We start from the raw sequence: 18,416 nt of genomic DNA on the forward strand, positions 1-18,416 counted from the left end.
AGAGTGGAACGCATTGCCTCAGAACAACATCATGAGGCTAGTGAGGAGCATGAGACGTCGCTGTCAAGCTGTCATTGTGGCAAATGGTGGAAACACCCGCTACTGACATTGTCAATTTTTGTTATTTGGGGCTATCCCTGTTATTGTCTAAATTTTTGGGGTAATAAATATTAAACTAATGAAAATGGTGTTTCTTCTCATACATTATTAGTAATATCAAAGGGAACTTTTACTTATTTCATTAAAATTCAGAGCAAATAGGAAAAGCACTCATGTAAATAACAATATCCCTAACTTATTGTGAGTAGTGTAAGTAATAAAACCGATTTTCATAAAAACACATCGTCCTGAACTGTAAATTTGAATTAATCAATAAAATCGATTTATCGCCCACCTCTAGCTCTACATATGCCAAGGCTCTGTTTTAACATGAATACCAGCACCAAAGGAGCTTGTTTCACCATTAGCTAGCCCGTAATGGCCTTTAACAGGAGCTCTGGCTGTTTGTTTTCAGATAAGTGAATTGCTGATGAATGCCAGTGGTATAAAAAGCACAGTACTAGGCTAGAAGCACATCCTGTGATTGATCTATTGTTTCTGTGAAATTGCTTGCCCATTTTTATTCAGTTACCCCACAAAGTGATGCTTAACTGTGCACATCCAGGAAAATATTTTTATAATTGAAACTATATTGACCTAATTTCATCTATGTGATGCTTATACCATCCATTAGCAAAAAGCAGCCATTTCCAATAAGAAAATGAGAGTTGTGCAACTGGACACCAAGCTGAGGGCATGTTAGCAAAAATCAATTAGAATGACCACAGGACTGCTCTAATCTAATGACTGGTAATCCAGTTGGGGCCATTCTACCAATCATAAGGTACGTATAATATTAAATATTGGGATAAATTTTCTTAATAATTGAACGCTATTTGCACATTGGTGAAAGTTGTCCACCATCTGTGTTTATTAGGTAAGCAGATTAGCTATTATCATACCGAAAATTGTAGTATTACTGTCGTGCCATATGCGGGATGCATAGACAGAGGAGCGGCAGTCAGGAAATTGGGGAACACGGGTTTTTTTTTTAAAAATAAAATAAAAAAAGGGGCAGGCAAGAAAACACACAGTGATATTACATGACCGGACTGGGGAAACAAACTGAAACGCGGACTAAATACAGAGGACTAATGACAACAACCAGAAACAGCTAATCACACGGGGATTCCACACTAGGTTAACGAGGGGGCGTGGCACACGGAAGGAGCAGACGATTGGGGCAGGACAATTACAATCTGAAACTGCATGATCATCAAATCAAAGCAAACTTGTGGGTTTTTGAAAATTTTCTTGTGGTCCTGAAAAAGTTTTGGAAAAGTCATGGAAATTTATTCTGCCAGAACTGGGGTAACCCTGTTCAATGCGAATCTAGCACAAATCTATGCCATCTATGGGTTACAGTGTCACAAATGACACTTAATTCATTGGTAGGTTCCATGGCAATACAGGCTCACTGGTGGTTTTTTTTTTCCTCGGGTCGGGTCAGGTATTGGGTCATTATTCACACGTATTTTAGCTAGTTGGGTGGGGCGGTTTGGATCTCCTGATGGGTCGGTTTGGGGCGGGTGTTAAAAAAAGCCGACCCGCGCAACACTATCACTATCACTATCACTATCCATTGAATTAGAAAATATTCACCTTATCTTTAACAAAAACACATGTGCCACGATTATTGGCACCCTTTGATGCTTTATCACTTTTGATACTTTGTACAACCTCCCTTAGCCAGTATAACAGCACTGAGTCTTCTCTTATAACATTTCATAAGGTTGGAGAATACTAAGTAGGGCATCTGAGTCCATTTGTGACGCCCGGCTCGTCCGATCCTTGTGTGTGCCACACCCCCCTCATTACCTCGTGTTAATTCCAGATTGTATTCCCCTGTCGCTCGTTTAAGTCAGTCTGTCTTGTGTATATTAGTTCACGTCTGCCTTGGTTTTCCAGATCCGTCATTGTTGTTTGTCGCGTTGTGCTGTTCCTTCCTGTTAAACATTGAATAAACCCTGTTTATTCATATTTACGGCTACGTTAACCTGCTTCCGCACTCGCCCCGCACTAAGTAACAACAACAACAACAAATTTATTTTTGTATAGCGCATTATCACAACATTACATTGTCCCAAAGGGCTTTACAGCATCCCCACCCAAAGCCCCCAGTGAGTAAGCCATAGGCGACAGTGGCAAGGAAAAACTCCCTAGAAGGAAGAAACCTTGGGAGGGACCAGACTCAAAGGGGGAGCCCATCCTCCAGGGGCCTTTCCTCTTTACAGAATCTCTCCAGATCATCCAGGGTCCTAAGCCATTTCTTGTGCACTCTCCTCTTCAGCTCAGCCCACAGTTTTTCAATGGGGTTCAGTCAGAGGTCTGAGATGATCATGGCAGAAGCTTAATTTTGCGGTTAGCAAACCATTTTTGTGTTGATTTGGACATGTGCTTAGGATCACTGTCTGGCTGGAACCTCCACCATATTTTGCATTTGGAATAAGGCTCATTTCATTATAGCCATCCTTTTTATGCGAAACCCACCTCATGCTTATTGCTCACTGTACATGGGGGAAAAATAAACTTGGGTTCTCCTCCAGGCAGGTAACAGTAACAGGTAACAGTTACTAACAATAGAAATGGGCATTTTAAGGCGAGTAGCTAGTTTTTTAATACCCATTCCCTGAAGGTCAACACACTACCCCTTTTATTTGGTTTATATGGGAACCAAAATAAAAAAATATTAAAGGGAATTTTGTCACCTCATGTTCGTATCCCTGTTAACCAGGAAGTCATGGATTACAGCTTGAAGGTTCCTATTCACTCCACTCAACTCAAAGATGTACAATTTACAGGGGAAACATTCTTCAGTTACATTGTGTTCACTATAATTTCCAGGGGTGCCAATAATCGTGGCACATGTGTTTTTGTTAAAGATAATTATTTCTTGATGAATTTTTGTTTTTTCTTGGAATAAATTTATGTTAATGAAGGTTGCATTTTTCTTATTTTTTCAGTGTGACATGAAGCTGCTTCACCAAAAGGTGGACTTTTTCTAACCCTTTTTACAAATCTTTACAAGGGGTGACAATAATTGTGGAGGGTGCTGTGTGTGTGTGTGTGTGTGTGTATACACTACTCAAAAAAATTAAAGGAATGCTTTGAAAACACATCAGATCTCAATGGGGGAAAAATCATGCTGTATATCTATACTGATATTGACTGGGTAATGTGTTAGGAATGAAAGGATGCCACATCGTTTGATGGAAATGAAAATGATAAACCTACAGAGAGCTGAATTCAAAGACACCACAAAAATCTAAGTGAAAAAATGATCCGGTAGGCTGGTCCATTTTGCCAAAATTTCATTGCAGCAACTCAAAATCGTACTCAGTAGTTTGTATGGCCCCCACGTGCTTGTTGGCATGCCTGATAATGTCGGGGTATGCTCCTAATGAGACGACGGATGGTGTCCTGGGGGATCTCCTCCCAGATCTGAACCAGGGCATCACTGAGCTCCTGGACAGTCTGACGTGCCACCTGGTGGGGTCGGATGGACTGAAACATAATGTCCCAGAGGTGTTCCATTGGATTTAGTTCAGGCGAGCATGGGGGCCAGTCAACGGTATCCATTCCTTCATCCTCCAGGAACTGCCTGCATACTCTCGCCACATGAGGCCGGGCATTGTCATGCACCAGGAGGAACCCAGGACCGACTGCACCAGCGTAGGGTCTGACAATGGGTCCAAGGATTTCATCCTGATACCTAATGGCAGTCAAGGTGTCGTTGTGTAGCCTGTAGAGGTCTGTGTGTCCCTCCATGGATATGCCTCCCCTGACCATCACTGACCCACCACCAAACTGGTCATGCTGAACAATGTTACAAGTAGCATAATGTTCTCTGCAGCTTCTCCAGACCCTTTCACTTCTGTCACATGTGCTCAGGGTGAACCTGCTCTCATCTGTGAAAAGCACAGGGCACCAGTGGTGGACCTGCCAATTCTGGTATTTTATGGCAAATGCCCATTGAGCTCCACGGTCCTGGGCAGTGAACACAGGACCCACTAGAGGACGTCGAGCCCTTAGGCCACCCTCATGAAGTCTGTTTCTGATTGTTTGCTCAGAGACATGCATACCTGTGGCCTGCTGGAGGTCATTCTGTAGGGCTCTGGCAGTGCTCTTCCTGTTCCTCCTTGCACAAAGAAGCAGATACTGGTCCTACTTATGGGTTAAGGACCTTCTACGGCCCTGTCCATCTCTCCTAGAGTAACTGCCTATCTCCTGGAATGTCCTCCATGGCCTTGAGACTGGGCTGGGAGACACAGTAAACCTTCTGACAATGGTACATATTGATGCACCATCCTGGAGCAGTTGCACTACCTGTGCAACCTCTGTAGGGTCCAGGTATCACCTCATGCTACCAGGGCTAGACATAAGCCGCGGCCAATGGCTGTCGTGCCTTTCAAAATTGGCCGCACGCCTCCTCAAAATTGAAGTACCTTACGGCCAAGATTGGCCTGCCTTTAATGTTTGTCTGGCCGTATGCCCCCTTTTTACCGAAAGTAACGTTCATTACACAAAAGACTTGCGCACGACACGGTCCACTTTACCTCGTCAACAATCGATGCATCTGTACTGAACCCGAACCCAACCTTCGATACGAGAAACGAGGTCGACCCGCACATCTCGTAATTCCCTACTGAATGAACCGCAATGAATTCTGGACTAATACGATCATGTGTTCGTCACATGATTGGCTGGTACGGTATGTATCGTCCAGCCTACTATGGTGCCACAGCAATGACAATGGTGCATCATCGGGGGTTACGTTTTTGATTGGAAAAGCCATCCGACGGTTTCCGAATAACAGATAGGTGTCCTCTTCGGTAGTCATTGTGTAGTTGTCGTCTGCTGCTTATGCTGTCACCATGCCTTGCAAAGATCGAGAACGTAAAAGAAAGCAAGCTGAACTCGCGGCTACTGCCGCAAAATGTTGCAAATTATCTACTTTGTTCAGGTAAGTGTCAGATGGTGTTGTAAAAAAACATTTGCCGAGGCAGAGCAGATTTGACTCAGAGAAGTACCAAGCTCTGCTGGGAGGATATAGGACTGGTAGCGTGCAGTGTGCAAAAAACGAACGTCAAGTCAATTGTCATGTACACTAAAAGAATACGGGTGTTCTGAGCAAACAAATACAAAAATATTGACGGCTCCTTTATTGTTGGATTTTGTTTTTTGAAATAAAGCTATATATATCTATAAATATATATATATATATATATTCTGTCTCAAATCGAAGATCGTATTGCGTAGGTTGACTAAACTTGGTAATTACAGTAATTGGTAATTAGTGACTCAGTATTGGCCCAATGCCTTTTTGGAAAGTTTCTGCTTTTTTGAAAATAAAAAAATGCATCCTTTCTGGAAATAAAATTCCTCCACAAGGCCCGAGGTGTCCTATGAAATTTAAATAAATGAAAAAAACATTTTTTCAAATTAAAATTTTTAATTTGTCAATGACTTCACAAAAAACAATACCACTGTACACTAGCTAATTTACTCCAGATTTTGGCCTTGTGCCCAGGCTTAATGGTCTTGTGCCCTAGAAAAAATATGAATAGCCAAGGCCAAAGTGGCTGTGCCCTCCTAAATCCTTATGTCTAGCCCTGTGCTACCAGTAGTGACACTGACTGTAGCCAAATGCAAAATTAGTGAAAACAACTGTCAGAAAAGATGAGGAGGGAAAAATGTCAGTGGCCTCCACCTGTTAAACCACTCCTGTTTTGGGGGTCGTCTCATTGTTGCCCCTCTAGTGCACCTGTTGTTAACTTCTTTAACACCAAAGCACCTGAAACCGATTAACAACCCCCATTGCTACTTAATGGGCTAGATCAATATCCCAGAAGTTAAATTGACTCGATGCTATACTCTGATTAAAAAGTGTTCCTTTAATTTTTTTGAGCAGTGTATATTATTGCATATGTGTGCGCTGCAATAGACTGGTATTCCAAGCAGAGTCTGCTTCTGCTTTGTGCTGCCCAATGCCCATGACCCTGTCCAGGACAGACAGCTGGAAGATGGATGGATGGATGAAAATGCAAAGAGCCTCATTTCATGTGCATACTATCAATCAGCCACTCGTAACCCAGTGTCGTTGTTCTTAAACAGCCACTGATAAAATGCTCAAAATGCTGTCATTATTGGCCAGGAAGCAAAGGGAAGCTGATATTCCCTCTGGTTCACAGGACTGCCAATTCACTTTCTTACTCACAAAGATTGAGTCACAAAGCAGCTGGTTGGAGAAATAGCTGTGACTAAAAACAGAATTTTTCCGTCCTCTTCTTATCATGCCCATTAATGAATCTTCAAAAAGACATGCCACTATACAATACTACATACATTACATATATTAATGACATTTTGAGACAAATTATGTTAGTGACATCTGTGCAAAACAGGACATCACCTAGGATATGAAACCCAACCTAAAAGCGCATTCTTCAGAAGCAGCATCTGAATGCATCATACTGAATGAAGATATCAGAAACAAAGGCAAGGAGGAGGATAATTTCATAATGGATAATGATACTGTAGACGTTAGAGCTATAGTGCTGAAGAGGGTACAGATTGGAGAGATTAAGGGGATTACAGGCCATTTAGTGAGATAAGAAATGCCGACATAATAATGGATTTCTCCTTGGTGAACAATGGCATTATGGGGATTTTCAGTACTCCAATTCCACACAGGGGGAAAACTGTATGTAATCACCTCCTGCCTTTACTGGATTTACCAGCCTAAATGTATCCATCCATCCATCCATTTTCTGAAACAATTGCCTGTCCAATTCAGAGTCGCGGGGGAGGGGGGGTGAGCCTATCCCAGAGGCTACGGGCACAAGGCAGGGAACAACCCATGATGGGATTCCAACTAGGGGTGCACCGATCGATCGGCGCACCGATCGATCGGCCTCGATCACGTTAATTTGAGGGGATCAGAAATCGACCATATTCCCATGAGATCCACCGATCTTAGTTATATGCTTTTAACTCTTTTGGGTCGAGTATGTCGTCGACGACATCGCGTACTTTTCGCGTACTTTTCGTGTCTATTTCAGTTTATAAATATCTCGCTGAAATCTTAATGTATAATCATGAAAAAAACGCTGGCTAAATCCGTAATCTGTCTTCTTTTCAAAACGTCCATTGTCGGAAGTATTAAAGTTTTTTTAATTAGGTTAAATCGGCAAAAAAGTAAACCATGTCATCTTACTTTGTTTTACCTGCATTGGGGGCGTGTAGTACCGCTCTCACCCGAAGATCGCTATTCACATTCTAAATAGCCGCATTAGCGCGTATTCAAATCGCATTCGCATGGTAATTTGATTAACAGCGCAACGGTGAAACGCGATCCAGATACATCCCCTTCAGCGCCATAAAAGGGGGTTGGGCACGTGGCCAGGTGACAATGGCTCATTCATACACATGAAAGTTGCTACATATTCAATGAAAGGAGCCAGAAATAGTTACATGAGTTAGGTTTTTCTTATTTATTTATCCAAATTAATGTTGCATCTACACCATTTAGTCATCTTCATGTAGCCAAGACTTTGGTGATCAGATATCTGGGATCAAAACAAACTGCCAGCATTGCTTACTATGTACTTTTATAATGTTTCTGCAAGTGTTCCAAACTGCATTTTGCAATGTCTATACTTTGATGTCAAATTTCAAACTTAACAAAAATCTGACATATTTACAATATATATTAAAATAAAGATGAGTGTAATGGCAAAACAAATATATAAGAAATAATTTATTTGCCATGAATTAAGTGTGATGAAATGTGTGATCATGCCTCAGTCAGTGAAAGTGTGTTTCCTACCCCTAGGCCCCAGAGGGTTAAATCAGCCTTTTCTCCCATTCCCGAGAGAGGTGCAGTGCAGGCTGCCTCCCTCCCTATTTTTTGGACAAGTGTGTCATAACAGCTATATATATATATTTTTTTTTACAAAATTAGAGAAATTAAAGTCTGGAAGAAAAAATATGATTTTGTAGTTCAAACAGCAATGCTCATTTATATGTTCGTTTATATTTGAGGACACTACCTCATGTTTTGTGAGTATTCATATCAATTTACTCAATAAAAATGGAAACATTGAAGTAACTGTCTTTTAGTTATGAAAGAAACAAGATCGGCAAAAAAAAATCGAGATCGGCAGGTAAGGTTGCCTAAGGATCGGTGATCGTTGATCGGCCAGAAAACTGCAATCGGTGCACCCCTAATTCCAACCCAATTGCCTGGCACACACACACATGCACGCCTATGGGCAAGTTTGGTAACTCAAATTAGCCTCGGCATGTTTTTCGATTGTGGAGGGAACCTGGAGTACTGGGAGGAAACCCCACGATGACACAGGGAGAACATGCAAAATCCATGCATGGAATCCTCGCAGAGAGTTGAACCCACATCCCAGAGTTGTGAGGCAAAAAGGCTAACCACTGCACTACCATGCCTCCCCAACCTAAATGTATGACTGTGCTTATTTACATTTCTAAACATTTTTTTTATTATCTCATCCCTCTCATGTGTACCTGACTTAAAAAAATTAGAACGCCTGTAAGTAATTTGTAATACAATTCAAATACCACCCTGATTTAGAACAGTAAAAATAAATTATAATTAGACTAGACTTACTAGATAGAATGATTTATAGTAAAAGAAAAAAATATATCGGCTCTACAAAAGACAATTTATCACCACTAATTGAACTAAATACCATGTCTATGGACACTGGAAGAAACTGTAATATCTGTAAGATACCCGCAAGAATGCAATTATGGGAAGAAAGTTTAAATTTGAACCTGCAGCTGCTGAGACTGTAATGGCAGTGGGCACACATGTATAAACACTAATTTTTCTACTCATTCACTATGGTCAATGTAGAGATTATCAAGGCAAAAACAAACACCATGTTTTATTCAGTTCACAAAGTTCATAGATGCAAAGGGACACGGGAAGAAATTTTCCGCAAAGCTTCATTACATTGCCCTGTACGCAGAGAAACAGCTAAGCTCAGAACAGGATATGACACAGTGGTAAAGCTTTAAAAAAAAGTCCCAGGCAGAAACGAGATCAGACTCATATTGTTCATTACCGGGAGTGCTTTATGTATCCAAGGGAATGCACTTGAACAAAGAATCCTTTGATTTTCAAAATTAGAAAGGTGCTCTCTTAGATCACCTACAGACATTTCTTCCCCAGTTTGTTTTAGAACTCAAATGCAGGCTAATGTCTACCAAAATTTAAACAGTATTTTCTGATAAAACCGAGACATTTATTTTTAAAAAGAGGGTCTCCCCTGGCACTTTCTGGTTTCTAATTTGCAGTTTGCCATAAATTGCTACTGGAAATAAAGGATGAAGAATAGTCTAGATAATAGTGAATATATCCATATATCACATTCTTTACAAAAAATGTTTATTATTATTATTATAATATTTTTTTACAAGACCCATAACTCAAACCAATGAACAAGATTAAGGATAATTTGATGGCACCCTGGTCTTAGCCTGCCTGAATTTGAATATTTGAAGGTGACATCTCCCATATGCCCTGTAATTTACCTCCACTAGGAAGCCTTATCCCCAGTCAAATGACTTGCATAATGCTGATTGCTTCTTACAGGTGGACAGGAAATATGCATACTGCCTTGTCATCTTGGGAATAACTTCAACAGTTTCTGTTCTTTTGAGGTTACAAAGATCGAACAACTTCTTCAGCTGTCCCCCAAATGGAAGTGAAGAAGAAATCTCATCAATATTTGCCTAAATCTCAATTAATTCAGAGTCTAGAGGTTCAGAATCTTAAGCTGCTTTGGGTAGCATTTGCTTAGCGAGCATGAAAGTGCATGTCTTCAGGTCATGGATTTAGAGTGAGATAATGGGCCAGGTGATGCTGGGTTTGGATATTAGTACTTGCTGCTGGAACAGTTCCAGTCAGTCAGATGAGGGATGTTGACCCTTCCACTTTAGTGCATTGTAGGCTGCAGTGATAGGATGCCATGAATGGCTAACATGAGACTAGAAAGCTTTCTCTAAAGAGCTTAATCACACTTAAATAATTTTTGTAGGGATGGCCAAAAAACAGTGCTGGGAAGGATAGTCATTTTGTGTTTAGTGAAACTGTTCTTGAAACAAAATAGTACAGCAGAATGAAAATCAGTCTTTTTCATTTGTTCTGCCATAGTAAAATTTCAGACATTTGTGGATGTGCCCTATTCATCTCCCTCAAATTATGGTTTCTACTTCAGGCAAATTGAATAATTTGCACTTAAAGGGTTCTGAATAAAGTGAGTGAATAGCACCCTTTCATCTGGACTGATGAGAGGCAGGGGCTAGTCCATACATACATACAAACACACACACACACACACACACAGTTGTGTAATCATATCTTTTTGGGGATCACTCATTCATTTCTATAGGAAAAATGCTGGTCCCCATAAGGTAAAAAAATGGGTATTCATCACGTTGTGGGGACATTTGGTCCCCAATGATTGACGGGTCCAGCTGCCACACCCCCCTCCTCCTCCCCACCTCACAGCCGCCGTTGGTGGTCCCCATCACACCCTCCACAACCCTAGCTAAAATTAAAATGAGTAATTTTAAAGCCTGTATTAGAACAATGGCTATATACACTCACCTAAAGGATTATTAGGAACACCTGTTCAATTTCTCATTAATGCAATTATCTAATCAACCAATCACATGGCAGTTGCTTCAATGCATTTAGGGGTGTGATCCTGGTCAAGACAATCTCCTGAACTCCAAACTGAATGTCAGAATGGGAAAGAAAGGTGATTTAAGCAATTTTGAGCGTGGCATGGTTGTTGGTGCCAGACGGGCCGGTCTGAGTATTTCACAATCTGCTCAGTTACTGGGATTTTCACGCACAAGGGTTTACAAAGAATGGTGTGCAAAGGGAAAAACATCCAGTATGCGGCAGTCCTGTGGGCCAAAATGCCTTGTTGATGCTAGAGGTGAGAGGAGAATGGGCCGACTGATTCAAGCTGATAGAAGAGCAACTTTGACTGAAATAACCACTCGTTACTACCGAGGTATGCAGCAAAGCATTTGTGAAGCCACAACACGCACAACCTTGAGGCGGATGGGCTACAACAGCAGAAGACCCCACCGGGTACCACTCATCTCCACTACAAATAGGAAAAAGAGGCTACAATTTGCACGAGCTCACAAAAATTGGACAGTTGAAGACTGGAAAAATGTTGCCTGGTCTGATGAGTCTCCATTTCTGTTGAGACATTCAAATGGTAGAGTGAGAATTTGGCGTAAACAGAATGAGAACATGGATCCATCATGCCTTGTTACCACTGTGCAGGCTGGTGGTGGTGGTGTAATGGTGTGGGGGATGTTTTCTTGGCACACTTTAGGCCCCTTAGTGCCAATTGGGCATCGTTTAAATGCCACGGCCTACCTGAGCATTGTTTCTGACCATGTCCATCCCTTTATGACCACCATGTACCCATCCTCTGATGGCTACTTCCAGCAGGATAATGCACCATGTCACAAAGCTCGAATCATTTCAAATTGGTTTCTTGAACATGACAATGAGTTCACTGTACTAAAATGGCCCCCACAGTCACCAGATCTCAACCCAATAGAGCATCTTTGGGATGTGGTGGAACGGGAGCTTCGTGCCCTGGATGTGCATCCCACAAATCTCCATCAACTGCAAGATGCTATCCTATCAATATGGGCCAACATTTCTAAAGAATGCTTTCAGCACCTTGTTGAATTCCTAATAATCCTATAGGTTAATGTGATATTTCGGGTTTAAAATTTAGGCTTTAATAGTGTTTAGGGCTGTGTAGCGCTTTTAACGTTTTTTTAAGTTAAAGCACATTAACTTTTAAACACAAAACGGCACAAAACCCAAACTTTGTTTAACTTTTTAAAGAAAGGAAAGCCAGAGCAGGCGAAATTTAAGCAAGTAATGCAAATACAAATGCTGAGTTTTAAACAAACCCCTGAATGAAACCCAATTAACATACAGCACGTCATTTTACAAGAAACAAAACACTCAAATATTTTAACACAAGTTTTAAAAAATGAGGAAAAGCCATTATCAGTTTAACAGTTTATTTAAATGAAAAATAGAAAAGTGTATCACCTAACGCGAAGATCCACTGCCCCGCTAATGGCATCCAATGAGTCCCGCAGTTCTGGTCCGTGCGTCCGGTCTCTTCGAACGATGCGCGCGAAATGAGGCGGGCTCAATTGAGCATATGCACTGAGAACATGCACACTCACGCAGACACACATTACAAAATGGCGACACCAACGGGGCCACATGTGGCCCTGTTATTTCAAATAAGACCCTTTAACCATAGTGGTTTAAAAGTAATGAAACTCTTTTCGTCCAATGTGTTATTTTAAATAAAACACCCTAAGCATTTAGACAACAACAATCAAGGAATAACGTGGCCAATCCTGTTAAAATGAGCATATGGCATTACCCCAAAAGCGGTGCCACTAATGTTTTAAAATAGACATAATTCTCTTTAACATACATGTACTGTTTAATACAATGTATGTGAATAAACTAGATGATAAGTTTTAGGGAATCAATTTATGTGTTTTTAACAAATTTAGAAGCATGGGTGTGGTACAGTCTCAGCACATACTGCTAGGTGGGGCTGTCTAATCTTTTTTTGTTAACAGGTTCACAGCAGGGTCAGTGAAATAGCGGAGGGTTCCACGACAATTATACGCACCTGTTGACGGATGGTTGGTGGTACTCCAGTTCGCAAATGGAATGGGCTGATCAGGGTGTCATAAACTGTCGTTGCCTGCTTATCCGAAACCTAAGAATAATGATTATAAAAACTGATGTCACATGTATCCCCCTCCAAGCAGACCCTTATTAAGGGGCACGAGAGATACTGTGTAAAATACATTTTGCTTCAAGATTCAAATATGGAAGGTAACTGACAAAGTTTTGCAGATTTCATAAAACAAGACACCGCACGGAGTGCGTTCAACCTAGAGATGGCTCCTCGGCCTAAACCAACATGGGCGCCTCGCAAGACAGCAGAAGCAGTGCACTCTGGGTAACAGACCCCCGCATCTCAAATCTATCAGGAAAAATTAGAGAAATTTTTGGACAAAGTGTGGTCGGATTTCTAATTTAAATAAAAATCCATCTCTGACACACACTCCTGATTTGTTTCGTTACATTTAGATAAATTTAGCTACATTTGGCTAATCAATGGAATAAAGTACTACAGTATAACTTAAACGGTGTATGACAAAATAGTAACCGAGGTGAAATCAGTTTTAGGTTGGATATTTGACGGATATTCAGATCCACACTCTCCAGACTTAGCGGCGGTGCTTCACTCATGCTAGCCCGTATAAGTCGGTTGAAAGACGGCCAGGGGTGAGTTTCCCGAAGCCTTCTTAACGCTACGTTGTTCGTTAGTTCTATCTTTTAACACAGAACTTAAGAACGACGTAGCGTTAAGAAGGCTTCGGGAAACTCACCCCAGATCAATTCCACAGCCTCGGAGGTGCTCGCGCACCGCTGATTTAGCGACCGTCAACAAATTACTGTCAGAATAATAAAATACTGATTGTTTGCAATAACTTCATTGCAATGGGATCCAGTAACTCCAAAATGGGTGCATATTCTACACATACCTGACATACACAGGACACAGTGAATTACAATTTTTTTAACACTTTATTGTATTTTAAATTATCCATTTTAAAAGGAAAAAGTGCTTCTAGGCAATGGAAGCTTATGACACCCAAATGGGTGCAAATTATGCTACTACTTGAGCACTATAGGACACAACAACTTTCATTCGATTTTAACCCTTTGTGTACTTGATATGATTATTTTTCTCTAATTTGGGTTTTTTTTCAATAGCTCCTAGGCCGTAGGAGCCTGCAACCCAAAACCTGGTGCCAACTGTAGTACTACCTCAGCCCTATAAGACACAGCAACTTTTGTTTGTATCCTTTCAAGCACTGTATATGTATTTTTATTGTGAAATTGTGTCACCCTAATGACGTTCAATGTTAATAAAACCCGCTAGCACCTCTAAGAAATTTTTGGAAAGTTACTGTCACAAGGAAACAAAGGGTTAAAATCGAATGAAAGTTGCTGTGTCCTATAGGCCTCATGTAGTACTACAATTGGTACTAGGTTTTGGGAGCTACTTGAAAAAAATCATATCAATTAAACAAAGGGTTAAAATCGAATTAAAGTTGCTGTCATGTCCCTCCATCCAGCCCTCTCATGGACCATGCCCACCTTGTTAACCCCGTGTCAATTCCCAGCGTATCAGCTGTCTTGCGTTTATTCTGAGGTCATGTCCTGTATTTAGTCCGTGTTCAAGTCTGTTTCCCCAGGTCTGTCATTAACGTTCGTCCTGTACTGCTCTCCATCTGCCCTAATAAAACCCCGTTCTTGAATTCTTTTCTCCTGGATTTGCTTCCCCGCTCACGCAACGGACATGACAGTTACTGTGTCCTATAGTACTCAAGTAGTACCATAATTTACACCCATTTGGGCGTCATAAGCTCCCATTGCCTAGAAGCTATTGAAAGAAATCTATTTACCCACTTTTTCCTTTTAAAATGATAATTTAAAATACACTGCTCAAAAAAAATAAAGAAACACTTTGAAAACACATCAGATCTCAATAGGGGAAAAACCATACTGGATATCTATGCTGATATGGACTGAGTAATGTGTTAGGAATGAAAGGATGCCACATTGTTTGATGGAAATGAAAATTATCAACCTACAGAGGACTGAATTCAAAGACACCCCAAAAATCAAAGTGAAAAAGTGATGCAGCAGACTAGTCCATTTTGCCGAAATTTCATTGCAGCAACTCAAAAATTGTACTCAGTAGTTTGTGTGGTCCCCACATGCTTGTATGCATACCTGACATTGTCAGGGCATTCTCCTAATGAGACAACAGATGGTGTCCTGGGGGATCTCCATCCAGATCTGGACCAAGGCATCACTGAGCTCCTGGACAGTCTGAGGTGCAACCTGGTGGCATCAGATAGACTGAAACATAATGTGCCAGAGGTGTTCTATTGGATTTAGGTCAGGCGAGCATGGGGGCCAGTCAATGGTATCAATTCCTTCATCCTCCAAGAACTGCCTGAATACTCTCGCCAAATGAAGCTGGGCATTGCCGTGCACCAGGACGAACCCAGGACCCACCTAACCAGCGTAGGGTCTGACAATGGGTCCAAGGATTTCATCCCGATACCTAATGGCAGTCAAGGTGCTGTTGTCTAGCCTGTAGAGGTCTGTGCATCCCTCCATGGATATGCCTCCCCAGACCATCTTTGACCCACCACCAAACTGGTCATGCTGAACAATGTTACAAGTAGCATAATGTTCTCCACGGATTCTCCAGACCCTTTCATGTCTGTCACATGTGCTCAGGGTGAACCTGCTCCCATCTGTGAAGAGCACAGGGCGCTAGTGGTGGACCTGTCAATTCTGGTATTCTGTGGCAAATGCCAATCAAGCTCCACGGTGCCGGGCAGTGGACTAGAGGACGTTGGGCCCTCAGGTCACCCTCATGAAGTCTGTTTCTGATTGTATGGTCAGAGACATTCACACCAGTAGCCTGCTGGAGGTCATTTTGTAGGGCTCTGGCAGTGCTCATCCTGTTCCTCCTTGCACAAAGGAGCAGATACCAATCCTGCTGATGGGTTAAGGACCTTCTATGGCCCTGTCCAGCTCTCCTAGAGTAACTGCCTGTCTCCTGGAATATCCTCCATGCCCTTGAGACTGTGCTAGGAGACACAGCAAACCTTCTGGCAATGGCACATATTGATGTGCCATCCTGGAGGAGTTGGACTACCTGTGCAACCTCTGTATGGTCCAGGTATCGCTTCATGCTACCAGTAGTGACACTGACAATAGCCAAATGGAAAACTAGTGAAAAAACAGTCCGAAAAGATGAGGAGGGAAAAATGTCAGTGGCCTCCTCCTGTTAAACCATTCCTGTTTTGGGGGTCATCTCGTTGTTGCCCCTCTAGTGCACCTGTTGTAAATTTCATTAACATCAAAGCAGCTGAAACTGATTAACAACCCCCTCTGCTACTTAACTGATGAGATGAATATCCAAGAAGTTTAGTTTACTTGATGCTATACTCTGATTAATAAGCATTCCTTTAATTTGTTTGAGCAGTGTACAATAAAGTGTTTAAAATGAGTAAAATTCACTGTGTGCTGTGTATGTCAGGTAGTTGTAGAATATGCACCCATTTTGGAGTTACTGGATCCCATTGCATTGAAGTTATTGCAATCAGTATTTTATTATTCTGACAGTAATTTGTTGACGTTCCCTAAATCAGCGGGTGCGCCAGCACCTCCAAGGCTGTGGAATTGATCTGGCCTTCTTTCAACCGCCTTATGCCGGCTAGCGTGAGTGAAGCACCACTGCTAAGTCTGTAGAGTGTGGATCTGAATATCGGTCAAATATCCAACCTAAAACTGATTTCACCTCGGTTACTATTTTGTCATACACCGTTTAAGTTATAGTACTTTATTCCATTGATTAGCCAAATGTAGCTAAATTTATCTAAATGTAACGAAACAAATCAGGAGTGTGTGTCAGAGATGGACTTTTATTTAAATTAGAAATCCGACCACACTTTGTCCAAAAATTTCTCTAATTTTTCTTGATAGATGCGGGGGTCTGTTATCCAGAGTGCACTGCTTCCGCTGTCTCGCTGGCTTGCGAGGCGCCCATGTTAGTTTAGGCTGAGGATCTCTGGGTCGAACGCACTCCTTGTGGTGTCTTGTTTTATGAAATCTGCAAAACTTTGTCGGTTACCTTCCGTATTTGAATCTTGAAGCAAAATTTATTTTACACAATGTCTCTCATGCCTCTTAATAAGGGCCTGCTTCGTGGGGGATGCTTGTGACATCTGTTTTTATAATCATTATTCTTTGGTTTCGGGTAAGCAGGCAGCGATGGTTTACGACACCCTGATCACCTCCTTCCATTTACGAACTGGAGTACCACCAACCATCCGTCAACAGGTGCATATAATTGCTGCGGAACCCCTGCTGTTTCACTGACCCTGCTATGAACCTGTTAACAAAAAAAGAAGAGTAGACAGCCCCATCTAGCGGTATGTGCTGAGACCGTACCACACCCATGCTTCTAAATTTATGTTAAAAACACATAAATCGATTCCCTAAAACTTATCATCTAGTTTATTCATATGCATTGTATTAAACAGTACATTTATGTTAAAGAGAATTATTTCTAGATTAAAATATTAGTGGCACCGCTTTTGGGGTAATGCCGTATGCTCATTTTAACAAGGATTGGCCACATTATTCCTTGATTGTTATTGTCGAAATGCTTAGGGTATTTTATTGTAAATAACACATTGGATGAAAAGAGTTTCATTACTTTAAAACCGCTATGGTTAAAGGGTCTTATTTGAAATAACAGGGCCGCATGTGGCCCCGTTGATGTCGCCATTTTGAAATGTGTGTCTGCGTGAGTGTGCGTGTTCTCAGTGCACATTGCACACAGTGCACGCCTTGAAAATCATTTCACGCGTGTCGTCCGAAGAGACCGGATGCACGGACCAGAGCTGCGGGACTCCTTGACGCCGTTAGCGGGGCAGTGGATCAAAAGTACATACAAATCAAAAGTCCAGAACTCAACATGAATGGAAAAAAGGCACCAATCTGCTGAGGATGACATAGGCATTAATATGAAAGTGATTGAACAGAATGGGCTTAACTGCATTAATGCAGCATCATTCTGAGGTCAAACTAACAAAAACACTACATCCACCACAATGCCTACAGCTAGTTACAAACGGCTAATCTTCCGGCATATGATTTTTAAAACATCACAAACATCATACTTATGAACAAGTCATTCCTGAACAAATATTCAAATATTCTGTATGAAATTGAACTTATCCCCCAGCAAATTTGAGCAATTCTGTACTTTATAGAGTAACGGGCACCCAGTCACCAGTACTGAAGATTGTTCTGTTGAGTAGTGTGGGAGTTAAAGCTGCCACCTGTTTCCCTCAGAATTGTCATGAAATCTACAGTATGGGGCAAAGGAAAGTCTGCGCTCTGTGGGTAGCATACCATACACTTTCCATAACCACAATATCTGCAATAATGTTCAAGGGTCCCAATTGTTCACTGGAACTATGTAACTACTGTTGAAATATGTTACCAAGAACCCATTAAAGAGCAGATGTTGGCCACTGCTTTTCCCCATGGCATATTATTTTTAGGAGCTAAACATCTGAGGATAAACCAGTCAGTTCTC

General features: G+C 41.5%; 1 protein-coding gene across 4 annotated transcripts in view; it reads right to left on the reverse strand.

Annotated features, from left to right (window-relative positions):
• The window catches only part of LOC111837764 (uncharacterized), a 153,243-nt gene that overhangs the window by 128,638 nt on the left and 6,189 nt on the right, over positions 1-18,416 (reverse strand). Inside the window, exon 2 of one of the 4 annotated variants that reach the window (XM_072705680.1) lies at positions 12,840-12,929. The exons of the other annotated variants lie outside the window; for them this stretch is intronic. The gene's annotated coding sequence lies outside the window, so the exon portion shown is untranslated. The remainder of the gene's footprint in view (positions 1-12,839; positions 12,930-18,416) is intronic. 4 annotated transcript variants of the gene reach the window in all.

Source organism: Paramormyrops kingsleyae, chromosome 23, assembly GCF_048594095.1.
Source record: "Paramormyrops kingsleyae isolate MSU_618 chromosome 23, PKINGS_0.4, whole genome shotgun sequence".
Taxonomy (NCBI): Eukaryota; Metazoa; Chordata; class Actinopteri; order Osteoglossiformes; family Mormyridae; genus Paramormyrops; species Paramormyrops kingsleyae.